We start from the raw sequence: 23,545 nt of genomic DNA on the forward strand, positions 1-23,545 counted from the left end.
AGAATCCTTGAGCAACAAGCTATCTCGCTGAAGGGGAGGGAGAGCAGAAGAATATGGAGGGAAAGAGGCACAAGCCAAAAACGTTTGCATTTCACCGTCTTAACTGCTGTAAACCAAATATTTGATTTTGCTCACTTATTTCCCTTTGAAAATACATGCGAGTGAAACAAAGGTTTGATTCAAATATAGGAGGGACTGGTTAGAATGTTAGGAACAAAATGCTAGTTTGTTGAAAGATATGTTCTACTTTAGAGAGTATCTGCTGGAGGCAGCGTGGGTACCATATGGTCTTCTAGTACTCTGGATGCCCTATGGGGTGGTCTCTTTCTCTTACCCCTTAGGTTTCCTGGCCTCCACCCACGACAGGAATGAAAGAAAATATATGAAATTAGAAGTGATTGAAACGTTTCCCGTAAGAGGCAACAGCCAAGGACTCTGAAGCAGCCCCATACGGCTGGGTGGGATTTGTACAAGAAAGAACAGAATATACTGGCAGAAAACAGGTCCAAGAAGTCGGGTAGGGATGAGAAGAGCTTCAGAGTCCAGGGTCACGGGAATGGCAACTTTTAGGGGTAGATACTATGTGCAGAGGTCAAGAGCAATAGGGAAAGAGGATTTCAAGTTTTTCTGTGGAACCCAGGAGCTCCTCAAATACTTCAGCCATTAAGTATTTAAACAAAAACTGAAGATAAATTACTGATGTTCCCTCTTAGGGTAAACTCCACCTATGAAACATCTCTCCACTATTTATTCTTCCAAGGAAAACACATTTTATCCCATTGTTTGCATATAATATAGATGATGACAGCATAGGGCAAAAAGTCAGAAGGAATAATCCAGAAGTCTTCAAGTCTGGAGTTGTCAACATCTATTTGATAGAAGCCGGCACCATAATGTAAATTTTTTTTCTTCAAAGCCCAGGCAGAAAGGTTTGCGAAGTTTACAAGTTCTAACAAAAGACTATCTTTTCCATAAATTTGCTAATTAAAAAGAAAAAGTTATCATGGCATGCACACACTGTCAGAGATGGAGAGAACCCAATAAAGAATAGATCCTTTACATGGGATAAAAGGTAGACGGATAGACTTTGGCTGAGAGGATTCTCTGAGTCCCTCAGAATTGTGTGACAAATTGCATGTGTATGTTTTTAGCATCTTCTTAAAGAGGTCAATATTTTTAAAAAACTGGTGAAGGGGCCAGCCCCATGGCCAAGTGGTTAAGTTCGCACGCTCTGCTTTGGCAGCCCAGGGCTCACTGGTCTGGATCCTGGGTGTGGACCTACGCACCACTCATGAAGCCATGCTGTGGTGGCATCCCACAAAGAAGAACTAGAATGTCTTACAACTAGGATATACAACTATGTACTGGGGCTTTGGGGAGGGGGAAAAAAAAGGAAGATTGGCCCTGAGCTGACATCTCTTGCCAATCTTAAAAAAAAAAAAAAGGAATAAAAGAAATAACATTTTAAAAAAAAGAAGAAGGGTGAAGAACTATGAAAGTAGATTACCTACTACTTCAAGTCCCTTGCATTACAGATGCGAAACTTGAGATGCCAAAAGGCCGACCCTCTCCATAGTCACACTGCTAGAGGTGCCCCACACCTGGCTGCTGTGGTTCCATGGAGCTGGGGGTGGGGCGAGGACTTCCCCTCCGAGGGCAATGGGGAAGCCCAATGAGGGAGTGTCAGAAGAAAGAATCGCAAACAGTATCAATGAAAGTTTGGAAAGCTTTCCCTGGAAGGGCTCCTGAAGCAGATCCCGAAACTGGACAGGACACTGAGACATCCAGATGTGGGAGACACAACTGGGGCAGAGGCCCCAAGAACACAGGGCTTCCTTCTGATGACCAGTCAGGTTCAAGTACCTGGGGATCTTTTCTTGTCACTATTCCAATATATTTTGCAAACCTGCATTATATTCATGTAAAGACAATAGTTAGCTTCCACCTAGAAGTGTTCACAGGCACCCTTCACTCATTCACCTAACACTTATTAACTACCATGAGCCAAAGATGCAAAGATAAAAAAGACAAAGTGGTGAAGAGGGCACAGATACTAACATCAGACATATAGAAATCCTAACTCCTCCACCCATGGCTAAGTAACCTCGGGCAGTTATTGAACCCCCTAAGCTCAGTTTCCTCATCAGTGAGACAGCACCAAGAACACAGGTCTATTACTACTAGTACTAACACAGTGTCTATCTTTAAGGAGTTCACAGAGCAAAGAAAACAAGGAAGAATTAACCAGATAGTGTCCTTGGGATCCAAGTTCTAACAAGCATACACCAAGTGCCCACAGGAGGAGACCATACCTTCCTCCTCACTGCCAATGGGAGACATGCACGCACGCACACACGTAGCACAGAAGAGACCTCGAGTCATACAGCTTCCTCCATAAAAGTGCTCTAGCCAGAGATGCAGCAATCCTAGACAGTTACTAGGCACAACTAGAGTGCTGTGTGGCATGCAGAGGTCTGTCTAGACTGAAGAAGCCAAGCCTGACTCAAGCAGCTTCTTCTCAGGTCACACCTGTTACTGCAAGATTGTTCTTCCACATTCTGCCCCAACTGCTAGAAAAAGAGGGAAAAATGACTTCCTGAGGTAATCCCTTTTAAATCCCATTTCCCCTACCAGCAAGTGCCTTCCCTTGACTTGCAGAGCTAGAAGAAATGATGTCAAATTACACTTCACTGATGTTTGATTAATGATGGAATTTAGAGTTAGGGTCATATCTCTGTATTTTCCCACTCTGAGTACTGTAACCACTTCAACCCTTCCTTTGAAGACAGCAAAGATCATCAGAAGGGTAACATGACCTATTCTGGCTCCACCACCCTCTAAGTTATAAAACTGTGGACAAGTCACTTAACCCTGCCTCAGTTTCCTTATTTCCAAAATGGGAATCATAATAGAACCTACCTTAAGGCATTGTGATGAGAATAAAATGGGTAATTCATGAAGAGCATTTAGCGCTGTACCTGATACAAACTAACCATTCAGTTAAGTGTCATCACTTCTCACCACAAGAAACTATAATTGAGACAGCACCCAGGAGTTGAGCACAATGTCACAAGCGTGAAAACAGATTCAGCACACATCAGAACCCATTTGGGGAAACATCATACCACCAAAGGCAACACCTGTTATCCTTCCAAGCGAGTAACTGATGTGTCACGAAATGTCCGAAAAAACGGTCAACTTCCAAGCCAATGATAATAAACACAAAGAATATCTGCAAAGTCTTTTCTACTGCATACAATTACTCAGACATGATACATTGCACAATGTCTAAATGAGAAGGCAAATGAAACAATGGAATTACCCAAATTTTCCAACTCTCTTCTGCCTCAGAAAACCACAATAGTCTTCCACAGGAAGCAGAAATCTCATGCTAATGTAAACAAATTTATTAGAATGCAGATTAAGTGCACATGAAGCAGATAATGTCATCAAGTTTCATGTCAATCAACATCAGCAAATTGATAATGTATTTGGATCAACTATTAACAAGTTAATAGTTCCAGTCCACTGTGGTGGCTGGACCTGTATCAAATAATAGTGTTTGCTGAGCTCAGCAATGATTCATTAGGTATATGCTTACTCTGGCGTTTGGAAAGCAAATAACCTTTTAAGATATATAAATATACTGATGAAAGGAATCCCCGATTTTTACAGAAACTAAGAAAACTAACTTAGGTTGGGAGCCAAAGTACCAAGAACTGAAAAAATTCAACTGTTACAGATGAACAGGCTTTATCCATAAGTAATAACTTGTCTAATTTAAGATACATACAGCAACACACTTTTTATTTTGCTCAATATTTTAATATTATACTTTCATGACTGACTAGGACAGGGTTTCTCAACCTCAGCGCTACTGATGCTTTGTACCAGACAATTTTTTATTGTGGGAGCTTGTCCTGTGCATTGTAGGACATTTAGCAGCATCCCTGGCCTCGAGTCACAGATGCCAGTAGTACCCTCTCAAGTTCTGGCAATCAACCACGTCTCCAGACACTGTCAACAGTTGTGGCTTCTCATGAGAACAGGAAGCAATTGTTCTATGCTGCTATCAAGTAACAGCAATTCTGCCTGGTGTTTTACATATGGCATCTCCAGTCTCGCAACCATATTTTGTCCCCATTAAAGAAAGATATGGCCAGAGCAGTCTTTCTGGCTTTGAATCCCAAGCTTTGCCTTTTGTTATGCATTTACAGTGTATAATTATTTTTAAGTTATATGCTATTTTAAATGATATATTCATACCACCATGATCATGATCAAGAAGCACACAAGTGCCTCTTACTAAAGCTTACAATTTCACACACTTGTGCCTAATAAAGACCTATCTCCAATTCTTGCCACCTTTATATACACATTCATTAACTCACTCAACAAATACATATGAAGTCCCTACTTTGCACTGTTCGGGGCCAAGGGATTCAGCGATGAACAAAACTGACAGAGGCCTTGCCCTCTTGGTGCTGAGTCTAGTGAGACGTTTCCAAACCGAACACAACACATGAAGGCAAATTAAGAATCTGCCTTAGCTTTTTCGGTTTTAAAAGCCTATCTCCAGGAGTGTACTCTCTGTAGTGAACAAGTAACTTTTACTGCATTATTCTGAAGTGAAGGTAACCATTTCAAATACTCTACCTGTAAAAGCTTTTACACTTTATGTGCATGGTACTATCCAGGAATTTTATCAAAGAGAATGTCTAAGGGCTAAAATTTACTATTTTAGCACCAAAAAATTCTAAAATATTTTAACTAAAGAATTTTCTGTGCACCAGACAAAAATCACTGTAAGTTCTAAATCTGCACCCCTACACCGTACACTCTACCTACAACTCACATCAAGTTTTTGGAGTTCTAATTTCTTAAGATAGTAATCAGAATACTATGGCATAGCTCATAAAGCAAACTCATTTCAATTTCTGCAAATTGGAGAAATGTACTTAAACAATTAAGGCAAAGTAAATTCTGTTTGGATGAACTCCATGGGCATTTTCTAAACAAAATGACTTATATTTGTGGCCAGCTTTCTGAAAGATGGTTTGAGATACTGCTAATCATTTACGTTCTGCTTTCTCCCTTGCTTGAAATTGGGGGCAGAATAGGGGATAAGTGACCTGCAGGAAAGAAGTAGAAATTTCTGACCTCAGGTCTAATAGTGCTTTGCTATGTTACTTCAATACCCTTATCTTAAAATATGATAGTAAACTATTCCTTAAGACTATCTGGAGGAAAAAATGAAACTATCATTTTAAGAGGACTTTGGAAATGTTAAAAGTGAAATACCATGGTTAAAGTAAATAGATTTAGCATAAGTGAGATTGTCCAGCACCCCACATGTCCACAATCCAATATGATAGCAAAACCGGAGACCAAAGAAGCCTCTAAGAAGTGTTTGTGTAACAGAATAATAGTAGGGGACTTTAACACTCCACTTACACCAATGGATAGATCATCCAAACAAGATCAATAAGGAAGACACATTAGGCCAGATGGACTTAGTAGATATATAATAAACATTCTGTCCAAAAGCCACAGAATACACATTCCTTTCAAATGCACATGGAACACTCTCCAGGACTGATCACATATTAAGCCACAAAACAAGTCACAATAAATTTAAGAATACTGAAATAATACCAACCATCTTTTCTGATCACAGAGGCATGAAACTAGAAATCAACTACAGGAAGAAAATCAGAAAAGCCAAAAATATGTGGAGATTAAGCAAAATGCTACTGAACAACGATGGGTCACTGAAGAAACCAAAGGAGAAATCAAAAAATACCTAAAGACAAATGAAAATGAAAATGCAACAGGCCAAAATTTATGGGATACAGCAAAAATGGTTCTAGGAGGGAAAGTGATAGCAATACAGGCCTACCTCAACAAACCAGAAAAATCTCAAGTAAACAATCTAAGAGGGCACCTAAAGGAACTGGAAAAAGAAGAACAAACAAGGCTCAAAATCAGTAGAAGGGAGGAAACAAACAAAAACCAGAGCAGAAATAAATGAAATAGAGACTAAAAAAATAGAAAAAAAATTAGTGAAATCAAGAGCTTGTTCTTTGAAAAGAACAAAAATTCACCAAGAAAAAAAGAGAGAAGGCTCAAATAAATAAAGTTGGAAATGAAAGAGGAGAAATTACAACAGACATCTCAGAAATACAAAAGATTGTGAGAGAATACTATGAATAGCTATACACCAATAAATTGGATAATCTAGAAGAAATGGATAAATTCTTACAATCATACAACCTTCCAAAACTAAATGCAGAAGAAATAAAGAATTTAAATAGACCAATCACCAGTAAGGAGATTGAAACAGTAATCAAAAAATTCCCAAAAACAAAAGTCCAGGACCAGATGGCTTCCCTGGTGAATTCTACCACATATTCAAAGAAGACTTAATACCTATCCTTCTCAAACTCTTTCAAAAAATTAAAGAGGAGGAGAAGCTTCATAACTCATTCTAAAAAACCAACATTACCCTGATACCAAAACCAGACAAGGACAACACAGAAAAAAGGAAACTACGGGCCAATATCACTGATGAACATCAATGCAAAAATCCTGAACAACATACTAGCAAATCAATTACATCAATACATTAAAAAGATCATACACCATGATCAAGTAGGATTCATTCCAGGGACGTAGGGATGCTTCAACATCTGCAAATCAATCAACGTCATACACCACATTAACAAAATGAAGAATAAAAATTACATGATCATCTCAATAGATGCAGAGAAAGCATGTGACAAGATACAGCACCCACTTATGATAAAAACTCTGAATAAAATGGGCATAGAAGGAAAGTACCTCAACATAATAAAGGCCTTATATGACAAACCCACAGCTAATATCATTCTCAATGGAGAAAAACTGAAAGCTATCCCTCTAAGAACAGGAAGCAGACAACGATGTCCAGTTTCACCACTCTTATTTAAAACAGTATAGGAAGTCTTAGCCAGAGCAATCAGTCAAGAAAAAGAAATAAAAGGGATCTAAATTGGAAAGGAAGAAGTTAAACTGTCACTATTTGCAGATGACATGATTTTATAGAGAGAAAACTCTAAATAATCAACTAAAAATCTTTTAGAAGTAATAAGTGAATACGGTCAAGTGGCAGGATACAAAATCAACATACAAAAATCAGTTGCATTTCTATATACAAACAATAAAGTAGCAGAAAGAGAAATTAAGAACAGAATCCCCTTTACAATTGCAACAAAAAGAATAAAATATCTAGGGATAAACTTAACCAAAGAGCGGAAAGATCTGTAGACTGAAAACTACAGAACACTGTTGAAAGAAATTGAAGATGACACAAAGAAATGGAAAGATATTCCATGCTCGTGGATTGGAAGAATAAGATAGTTAAAACGTTCATACTTCCTAAAGCAATCTACAGATTCAATGCAATCCCTATCAAAGTTCCAGCAACATTTTTCACAGAAATAGAACAAAGAATCCTAAAATTTATATGGAACAACAAAAGACCCCGAATAGCCAAAGGAATCCTGAGAATAAAGAATAATGCTGGAGGTATCACACTCCCTGATTTCAAAATATATTACAAAACCATAGTAACCAAAACAGCATGGTACTGGCACAAAAACAGACACACAGATCAATGAAACAGAATCAAGAGCCCAGGAATAAACCCACACATCTATGGAGAGCTAACTTTTGACACGGGAGCCAAGAATATACAATGGAGAAAGGAAAGTCTCTTCAATAAATGGTGTTGGGAAAACTGGACAGCCACATGCAAAAGAATGAAAGAAGACCACTATCTTACACCATACACAAAAATTAACTCAAAATAGATTAAAGACTTGAATGTAAGACCTGAAACCATGAAACTTCCAGAAGAAAATATAGGTAGTACGCTGTTCGACATCAGTCTTGGCAGCATATTTGCAAGTACCATGTCTGACCAGGCAAGGGAAACAAAAGAAAAAATAAACAAATGGGACTGCATCAAACTAAAAAGCTTCTGCACAGCAAAAGAAACCATCAACATAACGAAAAGACAACCTAACAACTGGGAGAAGACATTTGCAAACTATCTGATAAGGGGTTAATATCCAAAATATACAAAGAACTCATACAGCTCAACAACAAAATAACTAACAACCCAATTAAAAATTGGGCAAAAGATCTGAACAGACACTTCTCCAAAGAAAATATACAGATGGCCAACAGGCACATGAAAAGATTTCAACATCATTAACTATCAGGGATTGCAAATAAAAACTATCAGGGATTGCAAATAAAAACCACCTCACTCCTGTCAGAATGGCTATAATTAACAAGACAGGAAACAATAAGTGTTGGAGAAGATGTGGAGAAAAAGGAAACCTCATACACTGCTGGTGGGAATGCAAACTGGTGCAGCCCCCATGTAAAACAGTATGGAGATTCCTCAAAAAATTAAAAAGAGATCTACTGTATGGCCCAGCTATTCCATTGCGGGGTATTTATGCAAAGAACACAAAAACATGAATGTGTCCAGATATGTGCACCCCTTTGTTCACCGCAGCATTATTCACAATAGTCAAGACTTGGAAGCAATCTAGGTGCCCACCAAGGTACAAATGGATAAAGAAGATGTGGTATATATATATATACAATGTAATACTACTCAGCCATAAGATATGATGAAATCCAGCCACTTGTGACAACATGGATGGACCTTGAGGGTATTATGTTAAGCAAAATAAGTCAGAGGCAGAAAGTCAAATACCGTATGAGCTCACTCATAAGGAGAAGATAAAAACAACAACAAACAATCACAAAGAGACAGACATCGGATTGGTGGTTACCAGAGCAGAGGGAGGAAGGAAGGAGGGCTAAAGGGGTGATTAGGCACACGTGTGGTGATGGATTGTAATTAGTCTTTAGGTAGTGAACATAACATAATCTACACAGGAATCGAAATATAATGATGTACACCTGAAATTTATATGTTATAAACCAATGTTACCACAATAAAAAAATAAAGAAAATAAAAGAACTATGTCTGTGATAAAGTGCTCAAACCAGTCAGTGTCTATTTACACCTGTAGAAGCTCACACACAACCATACAAATATCCACAAGATGGGGATATTCTCCCACCAAAAAAAAAAAAAGAACGTGTTACTCCATTTTCCTTTGCCAAAAGTTAACAAAAGATGGAACAGGGCCCAATGAGACAAGGAAGTAAAAATGATTCTGGTCGCTGAATCAACAGAAACTGTTCTTAATGCTTCTAAAGAATTAAAAGACACCAATATAGGCCGTAAAGATAATTTTACTAACGATAAAAGTTAACCAAATGATTACATCATTAAGTCTACAGAAGGCCTACTATGTCGTACCACCCACAAGTGGCATAGCTGAACCCTCTGCTCCCAAGATATAATGAAGAGATAAATGAGAACAAACCATACTGATATCAATGACTTATTCATAGTTACTGCCAAGCCTGTCACCACCCAGAACTCACCACACCCAGTGGCCAGGCCATGCCCACACAACATGGCACCCAAAAGTTTAAACATGGTTTATTTTTGCAACTGAGTATCGTGGCTAAGAACACAGAATTTGGAGTTAGAGGTTGGTTTGAATCCTGGCCCCGCCTCCTACTTACATATGATTTTATACGAGTGACTTCAACACTCTAAACCTCAGTTTTCCATCTGTAAAATGAGGATGCTAATATGTGATAGATTGTCGTAACAGTATAGGCACAATGCTTGACACACAATGAGTGCTCAACACACAGTAGTTGCTATTGCTATTCACAGTATTCCTAAGGCAAGGATGCATGTAATACATTTGAGGGGTAAAATATTATCAGGACTTAGAACCAGAACTCCACTTCTGGAAACCTGTCCTACCGATGAGCTTTACCAAGCGTGCACGGGTATGTTTGGAGAGGGTGTTCATTATCTCTCAGAAGGATGAAAGAGATGCTCATAGAAGAGAGTTTGGGCAGTGCGTCAGTTTACTAGCACTACCATAACATATTAGCAAAAATTGGGGCTTAAAACAACAAATTCTTTCAGTTACAGAGACCAGAAGCCAAAAAAAAAACACAAATCCTCAAGATGTTGGCAAGGCTGCACTCCCTCCGAAGGCTCCAAGGGAGAATCTTTCCTTGCCTCTTCCAACTGCTGGGGGCCCCAGGCATTTCTTGGCTCGTGGCTGTATCACTCCAATCTCTGCCTGTCTTCACATGGTCTTTTCTTCCTCTCCCTGTGTCTTTCCTGTTCTATCTTATAAGGACACCCGTCATTAGGTTTAGGGCCCACCTGGTTAACCTAGGACGCTCTCACCTTAAGATCCTTCAATTACATCGGCAAAGACTCTTTCCAAATAAAGTGACGTTCACAAGTTCCAAGGATTAGGATGTAGACATATCTTTTGGAGGGCCACCATTCAACCCACTAAAGGCTAGAAACCAGAGACAGCTGAGGTGTTTATCGCAGAGACCTGGTCAAACAAATCGTGGAACACAGTGGAATACTCGCAGCTGTGGGGGGGACTGGGCTGCACTGATCTGCAGAAGGCAGCACCAGAGGACATCGTCGGCAAAGACGTGCAGTAGGGCAATACGTATCGGGTGCTACAATTTGAATAATGGGAAAAAATAAAGTTCACGTGTTTTTAAAAACACGTGTACCTGTTTGTGCAAAGTAGTTCTTGTTGTTGTTTACAGGAATAGACAGGAAACTCTTAGCAATGGCGGCTTCTGGAGTGGGATGTGGTGAGGCGGGACGCTGCCAGGGATGGCAACCCTTACTTTTTATGTTACACTCTCCTGAACAGTTTGGGTGTTTATCTGCTTGCCTGCCCGCTATCAAACAGAGTTCCCCAAATCCAGGTTATTGCTGTTACCCAGGATCCACAAGCAGCCTGTGCATGAATTGCTACAGAAACAATGAGGATACAGACAGAAGTCTCCAAGACACCCATGCTGGCAGCACCTTACCAGCTCCCAGAGGCTTGTCTGCTTCACGGTTCCCTTCACGACTTCAAAGCCTCTGCCCTGCCTGTCTTCCCCTGAAGAGGCCTATCGGAACGACTTCAGTAATCAAACTCGGCTGCACATCGAAGAGCGTAAATGCCTATCTGGGCACACAAAAAAATCTGATGCATGTATGTGCTGCAGATAGAGGATCATCAAGTTTCACCAAGATATTTTCCATGTTTCTTTATCTTATAAAAGCCTCCTTTGTCTGCTATCTTTCTAAAGAGTCGCAAAGAGCCTTGGAGATCTGCAGCTCACGGTTTGAATGGAATGAGAAAGCATTTCCAGACCTTGGATTCTTCCACCTGTAATGCAAGTTTAATTAACGCTCAGCAAGGACTCCTCCAGTTAATGAACCACTGCCTATCAGACGAGTCTCTAGTCCTATTAGAGTGGCTTCCTCTGGTAGAGGATCAAATGTCCTTTCAGGTCAAGAAACCCATTAGGAATTTCAACATCCTTCATTTCACAGTGCATCAGGAGGTCATGGAAAAAAAGAAGCTTCCTTCATAAATGACCTTCTGTAACTTCCTTTTTCTGTGACTGATTGTGTCTTGACCTCCAAAGTTTCCAATTTAAATGGTGACATTCTGCAATATGAGCAGCCCTGCCTTAAGGTCACAGACAGATAAGTTAGTACAACTTTTTTTTTTGAGAGTTCCAGGAACTAAACTCTTGTGGACACCCAGAGGGCCTGAGCTGTGCTTTATGTTACGGAAACTCACTGGGACTCAGGAAATCACCAACCACCACACACGCCTACAGGGACCACACCAAGAGCCTCCTCAGCAATCTCCCTGAATCCAGACCCCTCTTCCTCCTGTGTGCTTCCCATGCTGTCAGATGAATCTTCCCAAAACACACACCTGATCTTGTGCCATGCTGGGCTTCCTATGACCTCCCCAGGGGAGTCTAGACTCCTCAAGTTGATTTCTAAGACTCTCCTCACTTAAGACTCATCCTGTGCGGGGGTGGAGGGAGGGGTGGAGGGGTGGAGAGGTAATAATATTGAGACATGAACCCATTTTTTTCTCCTGGTATATCCCTTTTCTTTTTTCCCCACTCAAGCGAGGTCCTTACGTTCATTGTCTTGGGAGAGGGATATGGCTAGGAAAAAGCAGAACTAGCCTACAAGCGTTCCTGACTTATGTCCAAAAGCCTAAGCCCACAGATGGAAGATGGTTCTCATGTGTGTAGCAACTAACCCGGCCAGAAGTACCAAAGAGGGCTATTTCAGAAACTAGAAAGAGACTGCATCAAACAGAAGGGAGAAGAGGTGGATTTCCAGGTTCAGAAGCAGAGCTCCTGGGGAGGAGACAAGACCCCACCATAGGAAGAGCTTGGTGGTGGGTGTCAGCAGTCAGCAGCCTCAGAAAGATCCTCATACAACAGAGAATCAGAGGGCCTGAAGGACTAGGATGTTTTATGTCTCTGTGGTAAGTTATGTAAGCCAACGATGAGGACCAGATGCCTCCCCAATCACCTGGCAAATGTAAGAACCAGGATACAAGGCAGGGAGGCCTCAGACAGGACTAAGGAGATGCTTCCCACAGCAGAGTCGGAAATGAGCTTGAAACAAACTGAGTCAGAGAACAATGAGTTATACTTCTGCCCAGGTAACTTTATGGACTGAGATTCACTCCCACTCTGCGACCTTTCCTACTACTCCCTTGCTTAGAACCAATGCAGTACCAAACCCAGGTCCTTTTGAGATTATAGAGCTTGAGATTTCCTACCGTAGCACATTTGAGCATGGTATTCCTTCCATATTGAACGACCTCCCCACATTTTTATCCACTTACTCTCAACCCATCCTTGAATTCCTGAGTATCACTGTATATGCATGTGCATGTGTGTGCATATAAAGAGTATCATAAAGTGTGTGCAGGACCTGTGTGTAGTATGTGTGAGTGTATGCACCCAGGTGTAAGCTTTATCCTGGGACAAAATCTTTTAAGGGCACAGAGCATACCCTTTTCAGTTGAGACGCCAGTACTGTAGACCAGATACAGTGCCTCAACAGCTATTCGTTGAAGAAAGAAAGAAAGAAAAGAAATGGATAAATTAATAAAAAGAACTGATTGCTTTCAAGGTTTAAGTCCGATGGTGGTTATTTGAAACAGAACAGTCTTTCAGAGCAAGCACGTTATAATACACAAAGGGTGTGTGAAAATGTAAATGTATAATTTTTAAGAGATTTTATATAAAAAACAATCACAATGAATTAGTCTTTTTATCTTGAACAGATTATAAAAAGAGCTTAGATTTAAGCAGATGAGAGACAAAGAAAGACATGGAGACACTAAATAGAACTTCTGAGATTTTTCAAGGGCTTATGCAAATGGAGCCACTGGTTCTACTTAAAAGTGTTGTCTGCCTTCTCCTTAAAATAGCCATATCATTTGTATTTTCATTATTGCTAGTCATGATTAGGGCTTTTTTGGTCTACATTTACAGCACAGAAAGGGTAGCAGGTCAATAAAAGAGTAGTATATGGATTAAGAAGAATATACAAACCAAAAAAGGCGGTTTGTTGGGGAATTAACTGTGTTGCCAGTGGTTAAACAAAAGGATAGAAGTTTCCTAAGGAGCAAGAAAAGAGGTGGCAGGGAAGAGGCTGTGGATCATGCAGTCCCTGTGACAGGCCCTAGGTGGCGCTATCAGTCTGGGATAGCCTGGTTGCCTTTTAGATGGAGCTGGGACTAGAACTGGGAGGCGAAAGCTGGTCAGAATGTAGACAAACGGTTATTTCAAAAAAATGGATCCTTTGGAAGTTAGATATTCATACTATGACATATTTCTATTACCACCACAAGCTTCACACCAAAGGTTCAGATTTTATCTGGTAAAAATGTAAACGTTTCTGGATAACCACCACTAATCTCACATACATCCTTTCTATTAACATTGTATTTCCTGATACAATAATATTAATTCTGCATTAATTCTCATAATTGCCTAATTTAAGACAGATGATCAGTAAGATAAATGAATTACCATATTCCCCACTTGTTGGTTTTGTGGTTTTAGTGCAATACGACTCGAAAAATCCAGAAAGTTTCCTTTACCCTACATCTGTGTTCCCACTACACTCACAGTGCTAATGTCCATCACAGCACATACTGTACAGTCCTGCGATTCTGGTTTGTCTGTTTCCCCCACTGGACTATTTCACCCTTGAGGACAGAGACCCTCACATGTTCATCTGTGTATCTCCTGTGTCTGACAAAAAGTGCTCAATTAATGTTGTTGAATAAATAGTGCTATAACACTAGTCTGAATATATGAATGGCGAAACAGAAGACAACAAAATTAACAGGTAAAATAAAAACCTGATCATCCTATCTCACTACCACAGGAGGGCAAAAATACCTGCTGAACTGACTATATCATGCGTAGTCCAGTTTGGTGATTAACTACTCTTAAATTTCCTTCAAAACCAAATATATGTTGGAGAAATTTATTAAAATTAACTCAAGCTCAGCTTTGGTTAAATTGCAACTATAAAATCTGATTCGATTATAAATAACACTACGGTGCTATTTTGCTTTCAATTAAATCATCATCCATATAAAGAGCATTTATTGCTCCCAATTTTTTTCAAATAATTATTCCCACAATGATGCATCTCACAGTAAAGACACATGTAATCAAAATGAACTTGGCTTTAACATCAGAGCTTCTGGTCATATTACTAGAATTATCCCCTGATTATCCCACCTTCTCTCTAAATAGCATGGTTAATTTTAGGCAAGGTCTAATTGCTTCAATATTCAGGTCTGCAGGCTCCTGCTAAATGTATGGCTGCTTCACCAAAATTCTGTCAACTCTGCCCTGCAGAATATTTTTGAGGTCAAAAATGCAGCCTTTCCATTTCCTTGAGAGAAAATGCTGGTGTGCTCCTACCACTTAATATCACTTAATAATATCAGTTACGTGATTAACACCAAGATCATGGTGTTACAATAGTGGTCATCACATTGCATGATGAATGAGCAATCTTAACCATCTCAAGTATTCAGTTACATATCAATGTCTCCAAAATTTATAAATCTAGATGTGACCTCCTTCCAAGCTCTATATATTTGCATCTGCACACTGGGCATCTCCACCCAAATGAACATCCTGCAGCCAACTCAACCTCAACACATTCAACAGTGAATTCATCAGTTTCCCCTCCTGGGGGGTTCCCCTATCGGTGAACTGGTAGCCAACTGCCTCACTGTCCACATCCATCAAAAAGCAGTCTGGTTTGAAAAAGAACACAATTTATCAGTATTATCTATATTAAAATTTTCAACAATATTATATTTGAGAGGTTTTGTTTTTAAAGAAAACTCAGGAATAGGAAAAAGCCTTTCCAAAAAGCAAATAAGCAAAGAGAAAAAGCTTTGAATCACCCTAAGTAATTTTTTGGAGTACAGTAAATCTGAGCTCAAGGAAAGAACTTCAATTTAGAGTGCATCAACTGTCCAGGTGGGTAAAAGAACTGTGGCCTGGCCCTTGGTTTGGGAAGCTTATATGGGCCCATCCACCTTAGCCATGTGATCTTCTTAAACTAGACCTGGCTGACTATGTCTTTTAAAATTCACAGCCCTCCTTCCCTAGTAACAGGGAGCAATACCACCTCCCTAGCCCTACCAGTTTGTCTCCATAGGCAGAGGAGTAGAGATAAATCTCTCCCAACCACTCAGTCAAAATACACACAACCCCCACCATATCCTTGACACCCCTTTTCTACTGCTGGTACACTGGCAAAGAGGACCAGTACATTTCAACAACTCAAGGAGGTTTCATTTATTACCAGGAAATCAGAAATCTTTGCTCACTAATAATTCAACAGCTGAACATATATAATAAGCTGAAAAAAGGCCCAACGTCTAGAAAAATAAGCACATTTATATTAGAAAAAACAACCCTTAGAAGGTTTGCTTGCTAAAGTACTTCACTTTAAAGCACCTGAAAGTGACTTATCAGAATACCATCATCTTCTAAGAAGTATGGATTATATCACTTGCTTAGAGTATTAAATTTAATAACCCCCATTGAAAAAAACAAAACACCCAGTAAAACAGGTAAATTGGTAACAGGCAACTGGGTAACTTCAAAGTCAGCTGTTGGTTCAAACACACATAAGGCCATTTTAAAAGTATAATTTTACAGCCCATCATTCTTGCATCTTGCCAAGAAGGGGGGAAGGAATTTTTCATAAACATAATTCCAGCATAACTCTCATAGCTGAATAATGGCAATTTCTTTGATAGGACCAACAAATAAATGTTTTTTGCAGGTCTCTCTGGATAATTATTTAAAACTATGCTAATAACTTTACTGCATTTCAAATTCTGAAGTTTAAAAAGGTTGCATTACCAATTAGTAAGAAATCAAAATGTATACCTAGTATTTAGTTTTTAGAAAGTTTCCCCCTCAACGTTTTTTTCAGTCATTTCATATATCAAATCTCAATTATCCATAGGTCACTGAAAACCTGTAATGTGAGGATGACTGACATTATTTGAATCAAAGGCAATGTCTCCTTGACATCTTAAGCCACTCAGTGTAAGGTCAGCCTCCTAAGGAGACAGAACTGCAGGTGTTTAAGGCATTTTAGAGGTGCTCAGAAATCAGATCTCTCCAGCCGCCACCTGTTACTTGAAACCCTTTTGCCACAACATCATTCTTTGAGTCAGAAGTGACAACTCTTTCCTTTCTATATCTCCACCTAGTGCTTGGCCTAGAGCTGCTGGAGGAAGACAGGCCAAGAAAAGAAGTGGGAGACTAATGAGAAGAAAGTGGTCGCGAAAAACATCATTGCTGCACCTGGGTAAATCAGAGCTGGTCTGCAGCCTCATCTATTCTCTATCAATTCTTACATGTTAATGGAGTACCAACTTATTTAAACATTAGTTCATGACAACATGTCATATGTTAAATCCACTTTTTAAAATTCTGTGTGGTCAAATATAATTGATGTCTCAATTACCAGTTTCAGATCCTCTGCATGTTGACTCCAGACCATTAGCTCACAATAGGAGTAAAATGTGCACTACATTACTTCTTTACCACCAAAAATTAACAGGACAAGTGGCAACTTATATCTGTATCACTTTACAATTCACCAAGTATGTTCACATATCCTGCTTGAAATGCTGAACTCAGCAAAAATGAAAAACCGATGTTTCAGAGCTAATTTGGAGATTGAATCAGGTTTAATTATTTCCAAACTTCCAAAAACAGTTAATAAAAAGGCAATATAAAGAACAAATATAAAGTAAGTTTCTTCAAAAAGCCTGGCAGTTATCATAACAGCCTGACTTTGACACAATAGGAAAACTATAAAAAGGAATGGTTTCTGTTTAAATGCTATACTGAAAGGGCACACAAAATTAAGTCAACTCCCACTGGTCATTTCTGAGATTATCACCAAAGCAGACGTGCAGAGCAGAGCTTTGCAGTTGAGGAAGAATCTGTTAACATGTATCTGATACACAATAAAAAACCACCATGACACCAATGATTAGATAAAAAAGAATGCGGAAAGACTAGTGATGAGAGCTTTTTTTCTGCCTGACAAAGTAATTTCTATAATTTCTTCCTCCTAGCTCTCTCCACTTTCCCATCTCCTATTCGTTCCTCAACCCATTGCAATCAGGCCCTACATTTCATCCCTCCACAACCACTGCCCTGGCCCAGCTTAACAAGGACCACGTCACTGCCAATCCCGATTCCATGTACAACAGTCCTGTTACCCTTTCTGCGGAGGGTGACACTACTGACTATTACCTCTAGGGTTGTCAGTGGTGCTGATCACCAAGTATCTCCGAATCTCCACTCTCTAGACACATAATAGGAGTACGTGTCCTCACTCCCTTTCAGGTGAAGCATCTCATGATCATAGCATTTGTCCAACGAAATATGAAAGGAAATAACACGGGCTGAAGTTTGGAGAACTAATGCATTGTTCTGCATAACTTTTCCCTTCTGCTATGGCAACTAACAATGTTTCAGATAGTGAAAATCTCCCAAACTCTGTCAGCCTGGGTACCACAGTAAAAACGGCATGGAGAAGAATCCCTAAATGACCTTAATGGACATGTCCCAGGAGTGATTATGTGGCACAGAGCCCAATGCAACCTGCAATGAATATGTGCATGAGCAACAAACAAGTTTGTTATTTTTAAGCCCCTCAGATTATGAGTTGTTATTTATATCATAACCTAGCCTATACTTGAATTCTTTCCTCCTTCCATTAACTACACCCTTCTGATTCTTCCCTTGCCTTTCCCACTGCTCCATCTCCTGCTTCAAAACCCACTCATCAGCCCAGCTCTTAGATGCTGTGCTAGGCAGCATCTAAGATAGACCCCAATGATCCCCACCTCCTGATACTCAAGGTAATCTCCTACCCTTGAGTGTGAGGCAGACCAAGTAACTCATTTCTGGTGGCTATAATAGAGTAAAAGTGATAGGATATTACTTCTGTTTATGAAATTAGATTACAAAAATACTGTGGCTTCCATCTTGCCCATGCTCTTGCTCACTCTAGGGGAAGCTGGCTACCATGATGTGAGATGCCTTATGGAGAGGCCCAGGTGGTGAGATATAAATGAGGCACTGAACCAACAGCCAGCAAGGAACCAAGAGCTGCCCCAAACCACTTGAATGACCTTGGAGGTGGATCCTTCCCCAGCTGATCCTTCAGATAAGACCAAAGCCCCAACTGACAGCTTGACTACGGCCTTACAAGATCTTGAAACAGAGGCACTCAGTAAAGCTGTACCTGGAATCCTGACTACAGAAACTGTGAGATAATGTGTTTAGTGTTTTAAGCCACTAAGTAATGACTAAATCATTTGGGATAATTTTGTTGTACAGCAATAAATAACAAATGCAGATTTATGTGTTTCTCTTTTCCCCCGACTCTCTGTATGTAGGGCAATTTTATTCTTTTCCATGGTATTAACTTGACATTGATTACTCCTGAATCTCTATTTTGAGCACTGATCCCTCTTCAAAACTACTCAAATGGCTGCTAGTTAATCTTGCCTGAATCCACACTTCTCTTCAACCTCTTCAACCAATACCTCCTCTACAAAACTGCCTTCTACCCTCTGGAGTCCATATGTCAAATGGTGTCAAAATCTTCCACTTATGACCCAACCCAGAAACCTAAGAATCAGCCTTGACTCCTCCCTCTCCTTACTCCCTACATCCAATAACCACGCTTCACCAATTTGACTTCAGGGAGCCACTGCCTTAGTTCAGGACCACAGCACCTCTGTCCCGACACCTCTCTCTACAACCAAGCCCAGACCTCTCACATTTATAGTCTACTTAGCCACCATGACCTCTCTAAACAGCAGATATAACTATGCCCCTGTCCTGCTTAAAATATTTCCAGTGGGGGGCCAGCCTGGTGGCATAATGGTTAGGTTCACACACTCTACTTCACCAGCCCAGGGTTCGTAGGTTCAGATCCTGGGTGCAGACCTACACACCACTCACCAAGCCATGCTGTGGCAGCATCCTACGTACAAAACAGAGGAAGATTAGCACAGATGTAAGTTCAGCAACAATCTTCCTCAAGCAAAAAGAGGAAGGGCATGAAGCCCAAATTCCTGCATGTGGAACCCAAAGCCACTGATGATGAACCTGGTCTCCTACTGCCCCCTCCACCTCACAATCAAACAACACTTGTAGTCCTCCCATCCCAGCCTGCTGCGTCATGCTTCTGTACCTGTACAGTCCTGCACCCTGTTTCCTCTGCCTTATACATTCACCTGCCCTAGGCTGCTGAGTGAACTCCTATCCAGCCTTCAAAACTACTCAGGCGTCATTTCTTCTCTGAAGTCTTCCCTGATCACTTCCCACTCCCAAGAGCAAATTATTCCACTGTACTCACCTATTGCGTAGGAACACTCCTCAGTGTCCAACTCAACAGTGGTCTGATAATCAAAAGGATCGAAAGTAGAAGAGCACCTTCAACCTTTACAGAAACCAAAAATTCCAACCCTGTGCCCAAGTACCCTTCTGCCATCTCTTTGCTATTGTCCCTAAGCCTCAGTCCCATCTTCCCCATCCCCTGGCCTCAGAGTCCTTCCAGCGCACCCAGAATGTGATGTTCCACATGCCACAGTACAAGACACATTTTTTTCTGATGTTTCTATTAAGGCAAAAAAAACTTATGTTTTATTTCACCTCATTCCTTTCTCAATGTTTTCAAAACCTGCACAAACATGTTAACACACCTCATTTGAGGTATCTTTATTCAGTCCCTGATCCTATTACATATCTATTTAGTTCTTAAATTTATTCATAAAAGATAGGAGGGACAGCAGGAGATGGTCCTCAACCCTGGGCATGAGAAACTTTGGAAAAATCTTCACTCCGCAGGCTCTACCCAGACCTGTTGAACCCACCTTAGGGGTATGACTCAATCATGTGTATTTAAAGAATAAGTTCACAACTGTTTCTAATGCATAGCAAGGGTGAGAACCACTGATTTAGAGAATCTTTCATTCAATTAGTAAACAGATAATGAGGGGATGCACAGAGAAATGAATTGTCTGGACCAAGATCTTACAGCTACTGGCCAACATGGAGTTCTGAGCTGGTTCCCAACCACTACACAGATGTAATTCCTCCACACCACACTGCCTTCTCTACTTGGGTCTGCTCTGAGCTGAACACTATAGGGAAGCACTGGAGAAAGGCAACAGCCCTGCCTTCAAGGAACCGCTTGCACAGGATCTATGAATCAGAAGTGAAGGAGCCTGTCAGAACCTGCCTCTTCCATGAACTGTAAGAATAAACTGGCATAGAGGCTCAGCTTCTTGTAAATTAGGTGTGGTCCTCAGGCTCTGGGGAAGTTCCCAACATGGGCTGGGAAGTTCACAATGTGGGCTAGCAAGTCTAGGCATTCTCTTGGCACAAAACCACTCAACAGTGAAGAGTATCCACTTAGGTGAGTAACTGGGCAGGCATCACTTAAAGGACTTCTTTAAGCAAATCCTGGCCACACTTGAAGTGAGGACCTGTGGCCACCAGCCATGGCTAGCCACCCACCACCTAACACCAGCTAAGAGGTTTCAACTTCCCGGACAGGCACGCTGCCCCAGTTTATTCTACCCTTCACTGAGGGCCACAGTCACCTTGCCATAGCCCTCAGCAAACCATCCTTGGCAGGGCAACAACAAACAACTCCAGATGGAGAAGTGACAAACTATTCCAACAAACTCTTCAAAGGAAAAAAAACAGGTATTTCTGAGTTTGTTTTTCGTGGGCAGCTGGAAAATAAATAAATCTACCAAATACCAACACCTCTCCAAAAGGGTTCTTGCCAGCACCATGATGACTGGTGTTAAGAATGTGAGTTTCCGGCAGAGAGAATGTGACACATCACTGAGTCAAAGGCAGGCCCAGCCCTGGCCGAAAATCTTTGTCAGAACTGGGTTATGCTTTCACCGTAAGAAGTTTAAAATGGGGGCAATGGTGAAGTCACATCAGTGAGTCATTTTCCCACATGCTATGCTCACTTTTCAACATGATCAACAGACCAAGTTCTCAGAGAGCTTCCTCTGGATGGTGAGCTGTTTCCAACACTTTGGAGAGTAGGGTCTGACACTGAGTATAAGTCAGAAACACTGTACCCACCCACCCCCCATAAATAACCCAGAGAAATTAAGACTGCACAAACTAGTGAAGACAGCGAGCATTTGTGGACAAGAAAGAGGAAAAGACAGGAAACTGAGAGGCAAACGTTGAAACCGTACTGTATTCACTTCTCTAACTGTTCATTCTGTGAGCAGAAAACTGGTGTGTGGGAAGATGTCTGTGCCAAGGGCACCTACATGTATGAGGCTTGAGAATATTCCCAACCCAGGACCTCCAGACTGTGTGCACGTGCATGCACACATACACACACTCACCAGGGGTTTCAAGGGCAGCAGAGCCACTGTTACCTGCTTCTTCTTCCCTCTTCCTCCCAGGGAAGCCTTAGGAAACAGCAGGACTCTGGGGCATGCAGCTCCGACTTGCTGGCTCCCTTGCCAGGAGATAACAGCCTCTTCTAGCCAGAAGGGATTGTCCAGAGGGAACGGCAGAATAGGTGCTGATGTATGGAGCTTGGGAGCTAAGGGATTAGAGATGTGTTTCCATGAACAGAAGGGACAAGAGGGGCAGGGAGGGGCCAGGGTCAATGGAGTGCAGAAGGAGGGAGTGCACAGAACACGCAGCGTCTTCCCCCTCCTCAGTCTCAGCTCTCAGAAACCATACCTGGAGCAGGGTAGTCCTCTCAGGGAGGCAGGGACACCTACCGAACACAGGGAGAGGGGTCAACTGTCTTGTTTTGTGCTCAGCCCTTTCCCAGACAACTTAATTTAAGAACAAGAGTAAACTTTAGTTGAGTCTAACTTCTAGAGCAAAATAACCTCAGCACCAAGATTTGCTTCACCACTACTGGCTATCGAAATAGACCTTTATCAGGACATGAAAGCATTCATTCCCTGAATATGGATAGTTAGAGATACTGATTTAAACCACAGGTTAGCAAACTTTTTCAATTAAGGGCCACATAGTAAATAGTTGAGGCTTTGTGGGCCAAGAGGTATCAAGGATATTATATAGTACTTAAAAAAACTTCCCACAAATTTTACAAAATTCAAAAAATACAATTATATGTAATACAAGCCTCCTAATGTAAAGAACGATGCTCTATTTGGGGGATGACAATTTGCTTAATTGGAGTTCAAAGTTACTGTTCCCTATCATCCAAATCAATTGCAAATGCCTGATCAGTTAGACAATTTTACATATTTCATCTTCGAAATGTCCTTCACACAAATAGGTAATACCAAATACTGATATCCACAAGCATGATTTTAATTCAGCATATTCATCACTTGGGTGGCATTTAAGAAATTCTATGAGATGCTTCTCTTGATATTTTCCTTTTAGCGTGTCATTATATTGAAGATTCTTCACTTTCAATTGAAATTAGGTGGAAGCTTCTTATTTGCACAGTTAAACAGATTTTGAAATATAGAAATTTCCTTTGTACTTGCATTGAGGTTGGAAAAGCACTGCTGGTACTTAATTTGAGCTAAGAAATATATCTGCTACAAATTGGTTTGGGAACAGGAGGTCTCATTCCTTATTAACTTGACAGCACAGAAAGTATATAAAGCAGCTTGACATTGCTAGTGACTCAAACAATATTAATTATCCTCTAAATGACTTTTCTTCAATATTAAGTTTCACGTAAGTACTGTTTTGCCTTCTAGTTTCATGCTGAATTCATTATCAAGTCTGCAGCAAAGGTCCAAAGCCATTCAGCATTCAATAATAGTGCCTACAGGCAGTTCTTCCTGTGCAGCAGAATTTTCATCTCAGCCCTGAGCCTAAAAGACATTTTTGAAAGAGAAAAAAAACAATTTTAGGGCTGTCAGGCCATCAAACTTCTATGTGTGATAAGGCAAATGAGGATATTCAGCTTCCGGTTCTGACA

General features: G+C 40.6%; 1 protein-coding gene across 8 annotated transcripts in view; it reads right to left on the bottom strand.

Moving 5' to 3' along the window:
* The window catches only part of LTBP1 (latent transforming growth factor beta binding protein 1), a 383,440-nt gene that overhangs the window by 269,498 nt on the left and 90,397 nt on the right, over positions 1–23,545 (bottom strand). The gene's annotated exons all lie outside the window — the stretch shown is intronic.

The sequence above is a fragment of the Equus quagga genome, chromosome 5 (assembly GCF_021613505.1).
Source record: "Equus quagga isolate Etosha38 chromosome 5, UCLA_HA_Equagga_1.0, whole genome shotgun sequence".
In the NCBI taxonomy this organism is placed as follows: Eukaryota; Metazoa; Chordata; class Mammalia; order Perissodactyla; family Equidae; genus Equus; species Equus quagga.